The sequence below is a fragment of the Parasteatoda tepidariorum genome, unplaced genomic scaffold (assembly GCF_982258835.1).
Source record: "Parasteatoda tepidariorum strain Cologne lab strain unplaced genomic scaffold, Ptep-v5.0 scaffold_17, whole genome shotgun sequence".
Lineage (NCBI taxonomy): Eukaryota > Metazoa > Arthropoda > Arachnida > Araneae > Theridiidae > Parasteatoda > Parasteatoda tepidariorum.
The window spans coordinates 726772-749603 of NW_028257376.1; positions in this window are offsets into that span (position 1 = coordinate 726772).

Here is a 22832-nt window from a genome sequence, read left to right on the forward strand (position 1 = left end):
AAGACACTTTTCTATGTTAACTAACGGCACGGTATTGCACCTTAATATTGACCTATAATTTTTAAATTGGACCACGTATTATATTACAGGGTTATAGTGTACCCTACCACAGGAAATAATTATAGGTCAATTAGGGGGTACACAGAGTGACCCTAAAGTTTACTATGTATGCCTATGCGAAATAAAGTGTTCTGAGAAGCTTAAAATGAGGAAATAAGCGTTCTAAAATGCTTTAAAAATTCAAAGACATTTTTCTATGTTAACTAACGGCACTGTATCGGACCTTAATATTGACCTATAATTTTTAAATTGGACCACGTATTATATTAGAGGGTAATAGTGTACCCTACCACAGGAAATAATTATAGGTCATTTAGGGGGTACACAGCGTGACCCTAAATTTTACTATGTATGCCTATGCGAAATAGAGTGTTCTGAGAAGCTTAAAATGAAGAAATAAGCGTTCTAAAATGCTTTAAAAGTTCAAAGACATCTTTCAATGGTTAACTAACGCAAGGCGCAATATCAAACCTTAATATTGACCCATAATATTTAAATTGAACCAGGTATTGTATTACAGGGTAATAGTGTACCCTACCACAGGAAATAATTATAGGTCAATTAGGGGGTACACTATGTATATTTTAAATAGTGCATTAAAACAAGGAAATACGAAGACACTTTTCTATGTTAACTAACGGCACGGTATCTAACCTTAATATTGACCTATAATTTTTAAATTGTACCACGTATTTTATTACAAGGTAATTGTGTACAACCCATAATATTTAAATTGAACCAGGTATTGTATTACAGGGTAATAGTGTACCCTACCACAGGAAATAATTATAGGTCAATTAGGTGGTACACAGCGTGACCCTAAAATTTACTATGTATGCCTATGCGAAATAGAGTGTTCTGAGAAGCTTAAAATGAAGAAATAAGCGTTCTAAAATGCTTTAAAAATTCAAAGACATCTTTCAATGGTTAACTAACGCAAGGCGCGATATCAGACTTTAATATGGAACCATAATATTTCAATTGGACCAGGTATTATATTACAGGGTAATAGTGTACCCTACAACAGGAAATAATTATAGGTCAATTAGGGGGTACACTATGTATGTTTTAAATAGTGCATTAAAACAAGAAAATACGAAGACACTTTTCTATGTTAACTAACGGCACGGTATTGCACCTTAATATTGACCTATAATTTTTAAATTGGACCACGTATTATATTACAGGGATATAGTGTACCCTACCACAGGAAATAATTATAGGTCAATTAGGGGGTACACAGAGTGACCCTAAAGTTTACTATGTATGCCTATGCGAAATAAAGTGTTCTGAGAAGCTTAAAATGAGGAAATAAGCGTTCTAAAATGCTTTAAAAATTCAAAGACATTTTTCTATGTTAACTAACGGCACTGTATCGGACCTTAATATTGACCTATAATTTTTAAATTGGACCACGTATTATATTAGAGGGTAATAGTGTACCCTACCACAGGAAATAATTATAGGTCATTTAGGGGGTACACAGCGTGACCCTAAATTTTACTATGTATGCCTATGCGAAATAGAGTGTTCTGAGAAGCTTAAAATGAAGAAATAAGCGTTCTAAAATGCTTTAAAAGTTCAAAGACATCTTTCAATGGTTAACTAACGCAAGGCGCAATATCAAACCTTAATATTGACCCATAATATTTAAATTGAACCAGGTATTGTATTACAGGGTAATAGTGTACCCTACCACAGGAAATAATTATAGGTCAATTAGGGGGTACACTATGTATATTTTAAATAGTGCATTAAAACAAGGAAATACGAAGACATTTTTCAATGTTAACTAACGGCACGGTATCGGAACTTAATATTGACCTATAATTTTTAAATTGGACCACGTATTATATTACAGGGTAATAGTGTGCCCTACCGCAGGAAATAATTATAGGTCATTTAGGGGGTACACAGCGTGACCCTAAAATTTACTATGTATGCCTATGCGAAATAGAGTGTTCTGAGAAGCTTAAAATGAAGAAATAAGCGTTCTAAAATGCTTTAAAAATTCAAAGACATCTTTCAATGGTTAACTAACGCAAGGCGCGATATCAGACCTTAATATGGAACCATAATATTTCAATTGGACCAGGTATTATATTACAGGGTAATAGTGTACCCTACAACAGGAAATAATTATAGGTCAATTAGGGGGTACACTATGTATGTTTTAAATAGTGCATTAAAACAAGAAAATACGAAGACACTTTTCTATGTTAACTAACGGCACGGTATTGCACCTTAATATTGACCTATAATTTTTAAATTGGACCACGTATTATATTACAGGGTTATAGTGTACCCTACCACAGGAAATAATTATAGGTCAATTAGGGGGTACACAGAGTGACCCTAAAGTTTACTATGTATGCCTATGCGAAATAAAGTGTTCTGAGAAGCTTAAAATGAGGAAATAAGCGTTCTAAAATGCTTTAAAAATTCAAAGACATTTTTCTATGTTAACTAACGGCACTGTATCGGACCTTAATATTGACCTATAATTTTTAAATTGGACCACGTATTATATTAGAGGGTAATAGTGTACCCTACCACAGGAAATAATTATAGGTCATTTAGGGGGTACACAGCGTGACCCTAAATTTTACTATGTATGCCTATGCGAAATAGAGTGTTCTGAGAAGCTTAAAATGAAGAAATAAGCGTTCTAAAATGCTTTAAAAGTTCAAAGACATCTTTCAATGGTTAACTAACGCAAGGCGCAATATCAAACCTTAATATTGACCCATAATATTTAAATTGAACCAGGTATTGTATTACAGGGTAATAGTGTACCCTACCACAGGAAATAATTATAGGTCAATTAGGGGGTACACTATGTATATTTTAAATAGTGCATTAAAGCAAGGAAATACGAAGACACTTTTCTATGTTAACTAACGGCACGGTATCGGACCTTAATATTGACCTATAATTTTTAAATTGTACCACGTATTATATTACAGGGTAATAGTGTACCTTACCACAGGAAATAATTATAGGTCAATTAGGTGGTACACAGCGTGACCCTAAAATTTACTATGTATGCCTATGCGAAATAGAGTGTTCTGAGAAGCTTAAAATGAAGAAATAAGCGTTCTAAAATGCTTTAAAAATTCAAAGACATCTTTCAATGGTTAACTAACGCAAGGCGCAATATCAAACCTTAATATTGACCCATAATATTTAAATTGAACCAGGTATTGTATTACAGGGTAATAGTGTACCCTACCACAGGAAATAATTATAGGTCAATTAGGGGGTACACTATGTATATTTTAAATAGTGCATTAAAACAAGGAAATACGAACACATTTTTCAATGTTAACTAACGGCACGGTATCGGAACTTAATATAGACCTATAATTTTTAAATTGGACCACGTATTATATTACAGGGTAATAGTGTGCCCTACCACAGGAAATAATTATAGGTCATTTAGGGGGTACACAGTGTGACCCTAAATTTTACTATGTATGCCTATGCGAAATAGAGTGCTCTGAGAAGCTTAAAATGAAGAAATAAGCGTTCTAAAATGCTTTAAAAATTCAAAGACATCTTTCAATGGTTAACTAACGCAAGGCGCAATATCAGACCTTAATATTGACCCATAATATTTAAATTGGACCAGGTATTATATTACAGGGTAATAGTGTACCCCACTAAAGGAAATAATTATAGGTCAATTAGGGGGTACACAGCGTGACCCTAAAGTTTACTATGTATGCCTATGCGAAACAAAGTGTTCTGAGAAGCTTAAAATGAGGAAATAAGCGTTCTAAAATGCTTTAAAAATTCAAAGACATTTTTCTATGTTAACTAACGGCACGGTATCGGACCTTAATATTGACCTATAATTTTTAAATTGGACCACGTATTATATTACAGGGTAATAGTGTAGCCTACCACAGGATATAATTATAGGTCATTTAGGGGGTACACAGCGTGACCCTAAATTTTACTATGTATGCCTATGCGAAATAGAGTGATCTGAGATGCTTAAAATGAAGAAATAAGCGTTCTAAAATGGTTTAAAAATTCAAAGACATCTTTCAATGGTTAACTAACGCAAGGCGCAATATCAGACCTTAATATTGACCCATAATATTTAAATTGGACCAGGTATTATATTACAGGGTAATAGTGTACCCTACCACAGGAAATAATTATAGGTCAATTAGGGGGTACACTATGTATATTTTAAATAGTGCATTAAAACAAGGAAATACGAAGACATTTTTCAATGTTAACTAACGGCACGGTATCGGAACTTAATATTGACCTATAATTTTTAAATTGGACCACGTATTATATTACAGGGTAATAGTGTGCCCTACTACAGGAAATAATTATAGGTCATTTAGGGGGTACACAGCGTGACCCTAAATTTTACTATGTATGCCTATGCGAAATAGAGTGCTCTGAGAAGCTTAAAATGCAGAAATAAGCGTTCTAAAATGCTTTAAAAATTCAAAGACATCTTTCAATGGTTAACTAACGCAAGGCGCAATATCAGACCTTAATATTGACCCATAATATTTAAATTGGACCAGGTATTATATTACAGGGTAATAGTGTACCCTACCAAAGCAAATAATTATAGGTCAATAAGGGGGTACACAGCGTGACCCTAAAGTTTACTATGTATGCCTATGCGAAATAAAGTGTTCTGAGAAGCTTAAAATGAGGAAATAAGCGTTCTAAAATGCTTTACAAATTCAAAGACATCTTTCAATGGTTAACTAACGCAAGGCGCAATATCAGACCTTAATATTGACCCATAATATTTAAATTGGAATAGGTATTATATTACAGGGTAATAGTGTACCCTACCACAGGAAATAATTATAGGTCAATTAGGGGGTACACTATGTATATTTTAAATAGTGCATTAAAACAAGGAAATACGAATACACTTTTCTATGTTAACTAACGGCACGGTATCGGACCTTAATATTGACCTATAATTTTTAAATTGGACCACGTATTATATTACAGGGTTATAGTGTACCCTACCACAGGAAATAATTATAGGTCAATTAGGGGGTACACAGAGAGACCCTAAAGTTTACTATGTATGCCTATGCGAAATAAAGTGTTCTGAGAAGCTTAAAATGAGGAAATAAGCGTTCTAAAATGCTTTAAAAATTCAAAGACATTTTTCAATGTTAACTAACGGCACGGTATCGGTCCTTAATATTGACCTATAATTTTTAAATTGGACCACGTATTATATTACAGGGTAATAGTGTACCCTACCACAGGAAATAATTATAGGTCATTTAGGGGGTACACAGCGTGACCCTAAATTTTACTATGTATGCTTATGCGAAATAGAGTGTTCTGAGAAGCTTAAAATGAAGAAATAAGCGTTCTAAAATGCTTTAAAAATTCAAAGACATCTTTCAATGGTTAACTAGCGCAAGGCGCAATATCAGACCTTAATATTGACCCATAATATTTAAATTGGACCAGGTATTATATTACAGGGTAATAGTGTACCCTACCACAGGAAATAATTATAGGTCAATTAGGGGGTACACTATGTATATTTTAAATAGTGCATTAAAACAAGGAAATACGAAGACACTTTTCTATGTTAACTAACGGCACGGTATCTAACCTTAATATTGACCTATAATTTTTAAATTGTACCACGTATTTTATTACAAGGTAATTGTGTACAACCCATAATATTTAAATTGAACCAGGTATTGTATTACAGGGTAATAGTGTACCCTACCACAGGAAATAATTATAGGTCAATTAGGTGGTACACAGCGTGACCCTAAAATTTACTATGTATGCCTATGCGAAATAGAGTGTTCTGAGAAGCTTAAAATGAAGAAATAAGCGTTCTAAAATGCTTTAAAAATTCAAAGACATCTTTCAATGGTTAACTAACGCAAGGCGCGATATCAGACTTTAATATGGAACCATAATATTTCAATTGGACCAGGTATTATATTACAGGGTAATAGTGTACCCTACAACAGGAAATAATTATAGGTCAATTAGGGGGTACACTATGTATGTTTTAAATAGTGCATTAAAACAAGAAAATACGAAGACACTTTTCTATGTTAACTAACGGCACGGTATTGCACCTTAATATTGACCTATAATTTTTAAATTGGACCACGTATTATATTACAGGGTTATAGTGTACCCTACCACAGGAAATAATTATAGGTCAATTAGGGGGTACACAGAGTGACCCTAAAGTTTACTATGTATGCCTATGCGAAATAAAGTGTTCTGAGAAGCTTAAAATGAGGAAATAAGCGTTCTAAAATGCTTTAAAAATTCAAAGACATTTTTCTATGTTAACTAACGGCACTGTATCGGACCTTAATATTGACCTATAATTTTTAAATTGGACCACGTATTATATTAGAGGGTAATAGTGTACCCTACCACAGGAAATAATTATAGGTCATTTAGGGGGTACACAGCGTGACCCTAAATTTTACTATGTATGCCTATGCGAAATAGAGTGTTCTGAGAAGCTTAAAATGAAGAAATAAGCGTTCTAAAATGCTTTAAAAGTTCAAAGACATCTTTCAATGGTTAACTAACGCAAGGCGCAATATCAAACCTTAATATTGACCCATAATATTTAAATTGAACCAGGTATTGTATTACAGGGTAATAGTGTACCCTACCACAGGAAATAATTATAGGTCAATTAGGGGGTACACTATGTATATTTTAAATAGTGCATTAAAGCAAGGAAATACGAAGACACTTTTCTATGTTAACTAACGGCACGGTATCGGACCTTAATATTGACCTATAATTTTTAAATTGTACCACGTATTATATTACAGGGTAATAGTGTACCTTACCACAGGAAATAATTATAGGTCAATTAGGTGGTACACAGCGTGACCCTAAAATTTACTATGTATGCCTATGCGAAATAGAGTGTTCTGAGAAGCTTAAAATGAAGAAATAAGCGTTCTAAAATGCTTTAAAAATTCAAAGACATCTTTCAATGGTTAACTAACGCAAGGCGCAATATCAAACCTTAATATTGACCCATAATATTTAAATTGAACCAGGTATTGTATTACAGGGTAATAGTGTACCCTACCACAGGAAATAATTATAGGTCAATTAGGGGGTACACTATGTATATTTTAAATAGTGCATTAAAACAAGGAAATACGAACACATTTTTCAATGTTAACTAACGGCACGGTATCGGAACTTAATATAGACCTATAATTTTTAAATTGGACCACGTATTATATTACAGGGTAATAGTGTGCCCTACCACAGGAAATAATTATAGGTCATTTAGGGGGTACACAGTGTGACCCTAAATTTTACTATGTATGCCTATGCGAAATAGAGTGCTCTGAGAAGCTTAAAATGAAGAAATAAGCGTTCTAAAATGCTTTAAAAATTCAAAGACATCTTTCAATGGTTAACTAACGCAAGGCGCAATATCAGACCTTAATATTGACCCATAATATTTAAATTGGACCAGGTATTATATTACAGGGTAATAGTGTACCCCACTAAAGGAAATAATTATAGGTCAATTAGGGGGTACACAGCGTGACCCTAAAGTTTACTATGTATGCCTATGCGAAACAAAGTGTTCTGAGAAGCTTAAAATGAGGAAATAAGCGTTCTAAAATGCTTTAAAAATTCAAAGACATTTTTCTATGTTAACTAACGGCACGGTATCGGACCTTAATATTGACCTATAATTTTTAAATTGGACCACGTATTATATTACAGGGTAATAGTGTACCCTACCACAGGATATAATTATAGGTCATTTAGGGGGTACACAGCGTGACCCTAAATTTTACTATGTATGCCTATGCGAAATAGAGTGATCTGAGATGCTTAAAATGAAGAAATAAGCGTTCTAAAATGGTTTAAAAATTCAAAGACATCTTTCAATGGTTAACTAACGCAAGGCGCAATATCAGACCTTAATATTGACCCATAATATTTAAATTGGACCAGGTATTATATTACAGGGTAATAGTGTACCCTACCACAGGAAATAATTATAGGTCAATTAGGGGGTACACTATGTATATTTTAAATAGTGCATTAAAACAAGGAAATACGAAGACATTTTTCAATGTTAACTAACGGCACGGTATCGGAACTTAATATTGACCTATAATTTTTAAATTGGACCACGTATTATATTACAGGGTAATAGTGTGCCCTACTACAGGAAATAATTATAGGTCATTTAGGGGGTACACAGCGTGACCCTAAATTTTACTATGTATGCCTATGCGAAATAGAGTGCTCTGAGAAGCTTAAAATGCAGAAATAAGCGTTCTAAAATGCTTTAAAAATTCAAAGACATCTTTCAATGGTTAACTAACGCAAGGCGCAATATCAGACCTTAATATTGACCCATAATATTTAAATTGGACCAGGTATTATATTACAGGGTAATAGTGTACCCTACCAAAGCAAATAATTATAGGTCAATAAGGGGGTACACAGCGTGACCCTAAAGTTTACTATGTATGCCTATGCGAAATAAAGTGTTCTGAGAAGCTTAAAATGAGGAAATAAGCGTTCTAAAATGCTTTACAAATTCAAAGACATCTTTCAATGGTTAACTAACGCAAGGCGCAATATCAGACCTTAATATTGACCCATAATATTTAAATTGGAATAGGTATTATATTACAGGGTAATAGTGTACCCTACCACAGGAAATAATTATAGGTCAATTAGGGGGTACACTATGTATATTTTAAATAGTGCATTAAAACAAGGAAATACGAATACACTTTTCTATGTTAACTAACGGCACGGTATCGGACCTTAATATTGACCTATAATTTTTAAATTGGACCACGTATTATATTACAGGGTTATAGTGTACCCTACCACAGGAAATAATTATAGGTCAATTAGGGGGTACACAAAGAGACCCTAAAGTTTACTATGTATGCCTATGCGAAATAAAGTGTTCTGAGAAGCTTAAAATGAGGAAATAAGCGTTCTAAAATGCTTTAAAAATTCAAAGACATTTTTCAATGTTAACTAACGGCACGGTATCGGTCCTTAATATTGACCTATAATTTTTAAATTGGACCACGTATTATATTACAGGGTAATAGTGTACCCTACCACAGGAAATAATTATAGGTCATTTAGGGGGTACACAGCGTGACCCTAAATTTTACTATGTATGCTTATGCGAAATAGAGTGTTCTGAGAAGCTTAAAATGAAGAAATAAGCGTTCTAAAATGCTTTAAAAATTCAAAGACATCTTTCAATGGTTAACTAGCGCAAGGCGCAATATCAGACCTTAATATTGACCCATAATATTTAAATTGGACCAGGTATTATATTACAGGGTAATAGTGTACCCTACCACAGGAAATAATTATAGGTCAATTAGGGGGTACACTATGTATATTTTAAATAGTGCATTAAAACAAGGAAATACGAAGACACTTTTCTATGTTAACTAACGGCACGGTATCTAACCTTAATATTGACCTATAATTTTTAAATTGTACCACGTATTTTATTACAAGGTAATTGTGTACAACCCATAATATTTAAATTGAACCAGGTATTGTATTACAGGGTAATAGTGTACCCTACCACAGGAAATAATTATAGGTCAATTAGGTGGTACACAGCGTGACCCTAAAATTTACTATGTATGCCTATGCGAAATAGAGTGTTCTGAGAAGCTTAAAATGAAGAAATAAGCGTTCTAAAATGCTTTAAAAATTCAAAGACATCTTTCAATGGTTAACTAACGCAAGGCGCGATATCAGACTTTAATATGGAACCATAATATTTCAATTGGACCAGGTATTATATTACAGGGTAATAGTGTACCCTACAACAGGAAATAATTATAGGTCAATTAGGGGGTACACTATGTATGTTTTAAATAGTGCATTAAAACAAGAAAATACGAAGACACTTTTCTATGTTAACTAACGGCACGGTATTGCACCTTAATATTGACCTATAATTTTTAAATTGGACCACGTATTATATTACAGGGTTATAGTGTACCCTACCACAGGAAATAATTATAGGTCAATTAGGGGGTACACAGAGTGACCCTAAAGTTTACTATGTATGCCTATGCGAAATAAAGTGTTCTGAGAAGCTTAAAATGAGGAAATAAGCGTTCTAAAATGCTTTAAAAATTCAAAGACATTTTTCTATGTTAACTAACGGCACTGTATCGGACCTTAATATTGACCTATAATTTTTAAATTGGACCACGTATTATATTAGAGGGTAATAGTGTACCCTACCACAGGAAATAATTATAGGTCATTTAGGGGGTACACAGCGTGACCCTAAATTTTACTATGTATGCCTATGCGAAATAGAGTGTTCTGAGAAGCTTAAAATGAAGAAATAAGCGTTCTAAAATGCTTTAAAAGTTCAAAGACATCTTTCAATGGTTAACTAACGCAAGGCGCAATATCAAACCTTAATATTGACCCATAATATTTAAATTGAACCAGGTATTGTATTACAGGGTAATAGTGTACCCTACCACAGGAAATAATTATAGGTCAATTAGGGGGTACACTATGTATATTTTAAATAGTGCATTAAAACAAGGAAATACGAAGACATTTTTCAATGTTAACTAACGGCACGGTATCGGAACTTAATATTGACCTATAATTTTTAAATTGGACCACGTATTATATTACAGGGTAATAGTGTGCCCTACCGCAGGAAATAATTATAGGTCATTTAGGGGGTACACAGCGTGACCCTAAAATTTACTATGTATGCCTATGCGAAATAGAGTGTTCTGAGAAGCTTAAAATGAAGAAATAAGCGTTCTAAAATGCTTTAAAAATTCAAAGACATCTTTCAATGGTTAACTAACGCAAGGCGCGATATCAGACCTTAATATGGAACCATAATATTTCAATTGGACCAGGTATTATATTACAGGGTAATAGTGTACCCTACAACAGGAAATAATTATAGGTCAATTAGGGGGTACACTATGTATGTTTTAAATAGTGCATTAAAACAAGAAAATACGAAGACACTTTTCTATGTTAACTAACGGCACGGTATTGCACCTTAATATTGACCTATAATTTTTAAATTGGACCACGTATTATATTACAGGGTTATAGTGTACCCTACCACAGGAAATAATTATAGGTCAATTAGGGGGTACACAGAGTGACCCTAAAGTTTACTATGTATGCCTATGCGAAATAAAGTGTTCTGAGAAGCTTAAAATGAGGAAATAAGCGTTCTAAAATGCTTTAAAAATTCAAAGACATTTTTCTATGTTAACTAACGGCACTGTATCGGACCTTAATATTGACCTATAATTTTTAAATTGGACCACGTATTATATTAGAGGGTAATAGTGTACCCTACCACAGGAAATAATTATAGGTCATTTAGGGGGTACACAGCGTGACCCTAAATTTTACTATGTATGCCTATGCGAAATAGAGTGTTCTGAGAAGCTTAAAATGAAGAAATAAGCGTTCTAAAATGCTTTAAAAGTTCAAAGACATCTTTCAATGGTTAACTAACGCAAGGCGCAATATCAAACCTTAATATTGACCCATAATATTTAAATTGAACCAGGTATTGTATTACAGGGTAATAGTGTACCCTACCACAGGAAATAATTATAGGTCAATTAGGGGGTACACTATGTATATTTTAAATAGTGCATTAAAGCAAGGAAATACGAAGACACTTTTCTATGTTAACTAACGGCACGGTATCGGACCTTAATATTGACCTATAATTTTTAAATTGTACCACGTATTATATTACAGGGTAATAGTGTACCTTACCACAGGAAATAATTATAGGTCAATTAGGTGGTACACAGCGTGACCCTAAAATTTACTATGTATGCCTATGCGAAATAGAGTGTTCTGAGAAGCTTAAAATGAAGAAATAAGCGTTCTAAAATGCTTTAAAAATTCAAAGACATCTTTCAATGGTTAACTAACGCAAGGCGCAATATCAGACCTTAATATTGACCCATAATATTTAAATTGGACCAGGTATTATATTACAGGGTTATAGTGTACCCTACCACAGGAAATAATTATAGGTCAATTAGGGGGTACACTATGTATATTTTAAATAGTGCATTAAAACAAGGAAATACGAAGACACTTTTCTATGTTAACTAACGGCACGGTATCGGACCTTAATATTGACCTATAATTTTTAAATTGGACCACGTATTATATTACAGGGTTATAGTGTACCCTACCACAGGAAATATATATAGGTCAATTAGGGGGTACACAGAGTGACCCTAAAGTTTACTATGTATGCCTATGCGAAATAAAGTGTTCTGAGAAGCTTAAAATGAGGAAATAAGCGTTCTAAAATGCTTTAAAAATTCAAAGACATTTTTCTATGTTAACTAACGGCACGGTATCGGACCTTAATATTGACCTATAATTTTTAAATTGGACCACGTATTATATTACAGGGTAATAGTGTACCCTACCACAGGAAATAATTATAGGTCATTTAGGGGGTACACAGCGTGACCCTAAATTTTACTATGTATGCTTATGCGAAATAGAGTGTTCTGAGAAGCTTAAAATGAAGAAATAAGCGTTCTAAAATGCTTTAAAAATTCAAAGACATCTTTCAATGGTTAACTAGCGCAAGGCGCAATATCAGACCTTAATATTGACCCATAATATTTAAATTGGACCAGGTATTATATTACAGGGTAATAGTGTACCCTACCACAGGAAATAATTATAGGTCAATTAGGGGGTACACTATGTATATTTTAAATAGTGCATTAAAACAAGGAAATACGAAGACACTTTTCTATGTTAACTAACGGCACGGTATCGGACCTTAATATTGACCTATAATTTTTAAATTGTACCACGTATTTTATTACAAGGTAATTGTGTACCTTACCACAGGAAATAATTATAGGTCAATTAGGTGGTACACAGCGTGACCCTAAAATTTACTATGTATGCCTATGCGAAATAGAGTGTTCTGAGAAGCTTAAAATGAAGAAATAAGCGTTCTAAAATGCTTTAAAAATTCAAAGACATCTTTCAATGGTTAACTAACGCAAGGCGCGATATCAGACCTTAATATGGAACCATAATATTTCAATTGGACCAGGTATTATATTACAGGGTAATAGTGTACCCTACAACAGGAAATAATTATAGGTCAATTAGGGGGTACACTATGTATGTTTTAAATAGTGCATTAAAACAAGAAAATACGAAGACACTTTTCTATGTTAACTAACGGCACGGTATTGCACCTTAATATTGACCTATAATTTTTAAATTGGACCACGTATTATATTAGAGGGTAATAGTGTACCCTACCACAGGAAATAATTATAGGTCATTTAGGGGGTACACAGCGTGACCCTAAATTTTACTATGTATGCCTATGCGAAATAGAGTGTTCTGAGAAGCTTAAAATGAAGAAATAAGCGTTCTAAAATGCTTTAAAAGTTCAAAGACATCTTTCAATGGTTAACTAACGCAAGGCGCAATATCAAACCTTAATATTGACCCATAATATTTAAATTGAACCAGGTATTGTATTACAGGGTAATAGTGTACCCTACCACAGGAAATAATTATAGGTCAATTAGGGGGTACACTATGTATATTTTAAATAGTGCATTAAAACAAGGAAATACGAAGACATTTTTCAATGTTAACTAACGGCACGGTATCGGAACTTAATATTGACCTATAATTTTTAAATTGGACCACGTATTATATTACAGGGTAATAGTGTGCCCTACCGCAGGAAATAATTATAGGTCATTTAGGGGGTACACAGCGTGACCCTAAATTTTACTATGTATGCCTATGCGAAATAGAGTGCTCTGAGAAGCTTAAAATGAAGAAATAAGCGTTCTAAAATGCTTTAAAAATTAAAAGACATCTTTCAATGGTTAACTAACGCAAGGCGCAATATCAGACCTTAGTATTGACCCATAATATTTAAATTGGACCAGGTATTATATTACAGGGTAATAGTGTACCCCACCAAAGGAAATAATTATAGGTCAATTAGGGGGTACACAGCGTGACCCTAAAGTTTACTATGTATGCCTATGCGAAATAGAGTGTTCTGAGATGCTTAAAATGAAGAAATAAGCGTTCTAAAATGCTTTAAAAATTCAAAGACATCTTTCAATGGTTAACTAACGCAAGGCACAATATCAGACCTTAATATTGACCCATAATATTTAAATTGGAATAGGTATTATATTACAGGGTAATAGTGTACCCTACCACAGGAAATAATTATAGGTCAATTAGGGGGTACACTATGTATATTTTAAATAGTGCATTAAAACAAGGAAATACGAAGACACTTTTCTATGTTAACTAACGTCACGGTATCGGACCTTAATATTGACCTATAATTTTTAAATTGGACCACGTATTATATTACAGGGTTATAGTGTACCCTACCACAGGAAATAATTATAGGTCAATTAGGGGGTACACAGAGAGACCCTAAAGTTTACTATGTATGCCTAAGCGAAATAAAGTGTTCTGAGAAGCTTAAAATGAGGAAATAAGCGTTCTAAAATGCTTTAAAAATTCAAAGACATTTTTCAATGTTAACTAACGGCACGGTATCGGACCTTAATATTGACCTATAATTTTTAAATTGGACCACGTATTATATTACAGGGTAATAGTGTACCCTACCACAGGAAATAATTATAGGTCATTTAGGGGGTACACAGCGTGACCCTAAATTGTACTATGTATGCTTATGCGAAATAGAGTGTTCTGAGAAGCTTAAAATGAAGAAATAAGCTTTCTAAAATGCTTTAAAAATTCAAAGACATCTTTCAATGGTTAACTAACGCAAGGCGCAATATCAAACCTTAATATTGACCCATAATATTTAAATTGAACCAGGTATTGTATTACAAGGTAATAGTGTACCCTACCACAGGAAATAATTATAGGTCAATTAGGGGGTACACTATGTATATTTTAAATAGGGCATTAAAACAAGGAAATACGAAGACATTTTTCAATGTTAACTAACGGCACGGTATCGGAACTTAATATTGACCTATAATTTTTAAATTGGACCACGTATTATATTACAGGGTAATAGTGTGCCCTACCGCAGGAAATAATTATAGGTCATTTAGGGGGTACACAGCGTGACCCTAAATTTTACTATGTATGCCTATGCGAAATAGAGTGCTCTGAGAAGCTTAAAATGAAGAAATAAGCGTTCTAAAATGCTTTAAAAATTCAAAGACATCTTTCAATGGTTAACTAACGCAAGGCGCAATATCAGACCTTAATATTGACCCATAATATTTAAATTGGACCAGGTATTATATTACAGGGTAATAGTGTCCCCTACCAAAGGAAATAAATATAGGTCAATTAGGGGGTACACAGCGTGACCCTAAAGTTTACTATGTATGCCTATGCGAAATAAAGTGTTCTGAGAAGCTTAAAATGAGGAAATAAGCGTTCTAAAATGCTTTAAAAATTCAAAGACATTTTTCTATGTTAACTAACGGCACGGTATCGGACCTTAATATTGACCTACAATTTTTAAATTGGACCACGTATTATATTACAGGGTAATAGTGTACCCTACCACAGGATATAATTATAGGTCATTTAGGGGGTACACAGCGTGACCCTAAATTTTACTATGTATGCCTATGCGAAATAGAGTGTTCTGAGATGCTTAAAATGAAGAAATAAGCGTTCTAAAATGCTTTAAAAATTCAAAGACATCTTTCAATGGTTAACTAACGCAAGGCACAATATCAGACCTTAATATTGACCCATAATATTTAAATTGGAATAGGTATTATATTACAGGGTAATAGTGTACCCTACCACAGGAAATAATTATAGGTCAATTAGGGGGTACACTATGTATATTTTAAATAGTGCATTAAAACAAGGAAATACGAAGACACTTTTCTATGTTAACTAACGTCACGGTATCGGACCTTAATATTGACCTATAATTTTTAAATTGGACCACGTATTATATTACAGGGTTATAGTGTACCCTACCACAGGAAATAATTATAGGTCAATTAGGGGGTACACAGAGAGACCCTAAAGTTTACTATGTATGCCTAAGCGAAATAAAGTGTTCTGAGAAGCTTAAAATGAGGAAATAAGCGTTCTAAAATGCTTTAAAAATTCAAAGACATTTTTCAATGTTAACTAACGGCACGGTATCGGACCTTAATATTGACCTATAATTTTTAAATTGGACCACGTATTATATTACAGGGTAATAGTGTACCCTACCACAGGAAATAATTATAGGTCATTTAGGGGGTACACAGCGTGACCCTAAATTGTACTATGTATGCTTATGCGAAATAGAGTGTTCTGAGAAGCTTAAAATGAAGAAATAAGCTTTCTAAAATGCTTTAAAAATTCAAAGACATCTTTCAATGGTTAACTAACGCAAGGCGCAATATCAAACCTTAATATTGACCCATAATATTTAAATTGAACCAGGTATTGTATTACAAGGTAATAGTGTACCCTACCACAGGAAATAATTATAGGTCAATTAGGGGGTACACTATGTATATTTTAAATAGGGCATTAAAACAAGGAAATACGAAGACATTTTTCAATGTTAACTAACGGCACGGTATCGGAACTTAATATTGACCTATAATTTTTAAATTGGACCACGTATTATATTACAGGGTAATAGTGTGCCCTACCGCAGGAAATAATTATAGGTCATTTAGGGGGTACACAGCGTGACCCTAAATTTTACTATGTATGCCTATGCGAAATAGAGTGCTCTGAGAAGCTTAAAATGAAGAAATAAGCGTTCTAAAATGCTTTAAAAATTCAAAGACATCTTTCAATGGTTAACTAACGCAAGGCGCAATATCAGGCCTTAATATTGACCCATAATATTTAAATTGGACCAGGTATTATATTACAGGGTAATAGTGTACCCCACCAAAGGAAATAAATATAGGTCAATTAGGGGGTACACAGCGTGACCCTAAAGTTTACTATGTATGCCTATGCGAAATAAAGTGTTCTGAGAAGCTTAAAATGAGGAAATAAGCGTTCTAAAATGCTTTAAAAATTCAAAGACATTTTTCTATGTTAACTAACGGCACGGTATCGGACCTTAATATTGACCTACAATTTTTAAATTGGACCACGTATTATATTACAGGGTAATAGTGTACCCTACCACAGGATATAATTATAGGTCATTTAGGGGGTACACAGCGTGACCCTAAATTTTACTATGTATGCCTATGCGAAATAGAGTGTTCTGAGATGCTTAAAATGAAGAAATAAGCGTTCTAAAATGCTTTAAAAATTCAAAGACATCTTTCAATGGTTAACTAACGCAAGGCACAATATCAGACCTTAATATTGACCCATAATATTTAAATTGGAATAGGTATTATATTACAGGGTAATAGTGTACCCTACCACAGGAAATAATTATAGGTCAATTAGGGGGTACACTATGTATATTTTAAATAGTGCATTAAAACAAGGAAATACGAAGACACTTTTCTATGTTAACTAACGTCACGGTATCGGACCTTAATATTGACCTATAATTTTTAAATTGGACCACGTATTATATTACAGGGTTATAGTGTACCCTACCACAGGAAATAATTATAGGTCAATTAGGGGGTACACAGAGAGACCCTAAAGTTTACTATGTATGCCTATGCGAAATAAAGTGTTCTGAGAAGCTTAAAATGAGGAAATAAGCGTTCTAAAATGCTTTAAAAATTCAAAGACATTTTTCAATGTTAACTAACGGCACGGTATCGGACCTTAATATTGACCTATAATTTTTAAATTGGACCACGTATTATATTACAGGGTAATAGTGTACCCTACCACAGGAAATAATTATAGGTCATTTAGGGGGTACACAGCGTGACCCTAAATTTTACTATGTATGCTTATGCGAAATAGAGTGTTCTGAGAAGCTTAAAATGAAGAAATAAGCGTTCTAAAATGCTTTAAAAATTCAAAGACATCTTTCAATGGTTAACTAGCGCAAGGCACAATATCAGACCTTAATATTGACCCATAATATTTAAATTGGACCAGGTATTATATTACAGGGTAATAGTGTACCCTACCACAGGAAATAATTATAGGTCAATTAGGGGGTACACTATGTATATTTTAAATAGTGCATTAAAACAAGGAAATACGAAGACACTTTTCTATGTTAACTAACGGCACGGTATCGGACCTTAATATTGACCTATAATTTTTAAATTGTACCACGTATTATATTACAGGGTAATAGTGTACCTTACCACAGGAAATAATTAAAGGTCAATTAGGTGGTACACAGCGTGACCCTAAAATTTACTATGTATGCCTATGCGAAATAGAGTGTTCTGAGAAGCTTAAAATGAAGAAATAAGCGTTCTAAAATGCTTTAAAAATTCAAAGACATCTTTCAATGGTTAACTAACGCAAGGCGCAATATCAGACCTTAATATTGACCCATAATATTTAAATTGGACCAGGTATTATATTACAGGGTTATAGTGTACCCTACCACAGGAAATAATTATAGGTCAATTAGGGGGTACACTATGTATATTTTAAATAGTGCATTAAAACAAGGAAATACGAATACACTTTTCTATGTTAACTAACGGCACGGTATCGGACCTTAATATTGACCTATAATTTTTAAATTGGACCACGTATTATATTACAGGGTTATAGTGTACCCTACCACAGGAAATAATTATAGGTCAATTAGGGGGTACACAGAGAGACCCTAAAGTTTACTATGTATGCCTATGCGAAATAAAGTGTTCTGAGAAGCTTAAAATGAGGAAATAAGCGTTCTAAAATGCTTTAAAAATTCAAAGACATTTTTCAATGTTAACTAACGGCACGGTATCGGTCCTTAATATTGACCTATAATTTTTAAATTGGACTACGTATTATATTACAGGGTAATAGTGTACCCTAAAACAGGAAATAATTATAGGTCATTTAGGGGGTACACAGCGTGACCCTAAATTTTACTATGTATGCTTATGCGAAATAGAGTGTTCTGAGAAGCTTAAAATGAAGAAATAAGCGTTCTAAAATGCTTTAAAAATTCAAAGACATCTTTCAATGGTTAACTAGCGCAAGGCGCAATATCAGACCTTAATATTGACCCATAATATTTAAATTGGACCAGGTATTATATTACAGCGTAATAGTGTACCCTACCACAGGAAATAATTATAGGTCAATTAGGGGGTACACTATGTATATTTTAAATAGTGCATTAAAACAAGGAAATACGAAGACACTTTTCTATGTTAACTAACGGCACGGTATCGGACCTTAATATTGACATATAATTTTTAAATTGTACCACGTATTATATTACAAGGTAATAGTGTACCTTACCACAGGAAATAATTATAGGTCAATTAGGTGGTACACAGCGTGACCCTAAAATTTACTATGTATGCCTATGCGAAATAGAGTGTTCTGAGAAGCTTAAAATGAAGAAATAAGCGTTCTAAAATGCTTTAAAAATTCAAAGACATCTTTCAATGGTTAACTAACGCAAGGCGCGATATCAGACCTTAATATGGAACCATAATATTTCAATTGGACCAGGTATTATATTACAGGGTAATAGTGTACCCTACAACAGGAAATAATTATAGGTCAATTAGGGGGTACACTATGTATGTTTTAAATAGTGCATTAAAACAAGAAAATACGAAGACACTTTTCTATGTTAACTAACGGCACAGTATTGCACCTTAATATTGACCTATAATTTTTAAATTGGACCACGTATTATATTACAGGGTTATAGTGTACCCTACCACAGGAAATAATTATAGGTCAATTAGGGGGTACACAGAGTGACCCTAAAGTTTACTATGTATGCCTATGCGAAATAAAGTGTTCTGAGAAGCTTAAAATGAGGAAATAAGCGTTCTAAAATGCTTTAAAAATTCAAAGACATTTTTCTATGTTAACTAACGGTACGGTATCGGACCTTAATATTGACCTATAATTTTTAAATTGGACCACGTATTATATTAGAGGGTAATAGTGTACCCTACCACAGGAAATAATTATAGGTCATTTAGGGGGTACACAGCGTGACCCTAAATTTTACTATGTATGCCTATGCGAAATAGAGTGTTCTGAGAAGCTTAAAATGAAGAAATAAGCGTTCTAAAATGCTTTAAAAATTCAAAGACATCTTTCAATGGTTAACTAACGCAAGGCGCAATATCAAACCTTAATATTGACCCATAATATTTAAATTGAACCAGGTATTGTATTACAGGGTAATAGTGTACCCTACCACAGGAAATAATTATAGGTCAATTAGGGGGTACACTATGTATATTTTAAATAGTGCATTAAAACAAGGAAATACGAAGACATTTTTCAATGTTAACTAACGGCACGGTATCGGAACTTAATATAGACCTATAATTTTTAAATTGGACCACGTATTATATTACAGGGTAATAGTGTGCCCTACCACAGGAAATAATTATAGGTCATTTAAGGGGTACACAGTGTGACCCTAAATTTTACTATGTATGCCTATGCGAAATAGAGTGCTCTGAGAAGCTTAAAATGAAGAAATAAGCGTTCTAAAATGCTTTAAAAATTCAAAGACATCTTTCAATGGTTAACTAACGCAAGGCGCAATATCAGACCTTAATATTGACCCATAATATTTAAATTGGACCAGGTATTATATTACAGGGTAATAGTGTACCCCACCAAAGGAAATAATTATAGGTCAATTAGGGGGTACACAGCGTGACCCTAAAGTTTACTATGTATGCCTATGCAAAATAAAGTGTTCTGAGAAGCTTAAAATGAGGAAATAAGCGTTCTAAAATGCTTTAAAAATTCAAAGACATTTTTCTATGTTAACTAACGGTACGGTATCGGACCTTAATATTGACCTATAATTTTTAAATAGGACCACGTATTATATTACAGGGTTATAGTGTACCCTACCATAGGAAATAATTATAGGTCAATTAGGGGGTACACAGAGTGAACCTAAAGTTTACTATGTATGCCTATGCGAAATAAAGTGTTCTGAGAAGCTTAAAATGAAGAAATAAGTGTTCTAAAATGCTTTAAAAATTCAAAGACATCTTTCAATGGTTAACTAACGCAAGGCGCAATATCAGACCTTAATATTGACCCATAATATTTAAATTGGACCAGGTATTATATTACAGGGTAATAGTGTACCCTACCACAGGAAATAATTATAGGTCAATTAGGGGGTACACAGCGTGACCCTAAAGTTTACTATGTATGCCTATGCGAAATAAAGTGTTCTGTGAAGCTTAAAATGAGAAAATAAGCGTTCTAAAATGCTTTAAAAATTCAAAGACATTTTTCTATGTTAACTAACGGCACGGTATCGGACCTTAATATTGACCTATAAATTTTAAATTGGACCACGTATTATATTACAGGGTAATAGTGTACCCTACCACAGGAAATAATTATAGGTCATTTAATGGGTACACAGCGTGACCCTAAATTTTACTATGTATGCCTATGCGAAATAAAATGTTTTGAGAAGCTTAAAATGAAGAAATAAGCGTTCTAAAATGCTTTAAAAATTCAAAGATATCTTTCAATGGTTAATGAACGCAAGGCGCGATATCAGACCTTAATATTGACCCATAATATTTAAATTGGACCAGGTGTTATATTACAGGGTAATAGTGTACCCTACAGCAGGAAATAATTATAGGTCAATTAGGGGGTACACAGCGTGACCCTAAAGTTTACTATGTATTCCTATGCAAAATAAAGTGTTCTGAGAAGCTTAAAATGAGGAAATAAGCGTTCTAAAATGCTTTATAAATTCAAAGACATTTTTCTATGTTAACTAACGGTACGGTATCGGACCTTAATATTGACCTATAATTTTTAAATTGGACCACGTATTATATTACAGGGTTATAGTGTACCCTACCACAGGAAATAATTATAGGTCAATTAGGGGGTACACAGAGTGACCCTAAAGTTTACTATGTATGCCTATGCGAAATAAAGTGTTCTGAGAAGCTTAAAATGAAGAAATAAGCGTTCTAAAATGTTTTAAAAATTCAAAGACATCTTTCAATGGTTAACTAGCGCTAGGCACAATATCAGACCTTAATATTGACCCATAATTTTTAAATTGGACCAGGTATTATATTACAGGGTAATAGTGTACCCTACCACAGGAAATAATTATAGGTCAATTAGGGGGTACACTATGTATATTTTAAATAGTGCATTAAAACAAGGAAATACGAAGACACTTTTCTATGTTAACTAACGTCACGGTATCGGACCTTAATATTGACCTATAATTTTTAAATTGGACCACGTATTATATTACAGGGTTATAGTGTACCCTACCACAGGAAATAATTATAGGTCAATTAGGGGGTACACAGAGAGACCCTAAAGTTTACTATGTATGCCTATGCGAAATAAAGTGTTCTGAGAAGCTTAAAATGAGGAAATAAGCGTTCTAAAATGCTTTAAAAATTCAAAGACATTTTTCAATGTTAACTAACGGCACGGTATCGGACCTTAATATTGACCTATAATTTTTAAATTGGACCACGTATTATATTACAGGGTAATAGTGTACTCTACCACAGGAAATAATTATAGGTAATTTAGGGGGTACACAGCGTGACCCTAAATTTTACTATGTATGCTTATGCGAAATAGAGTGTTCT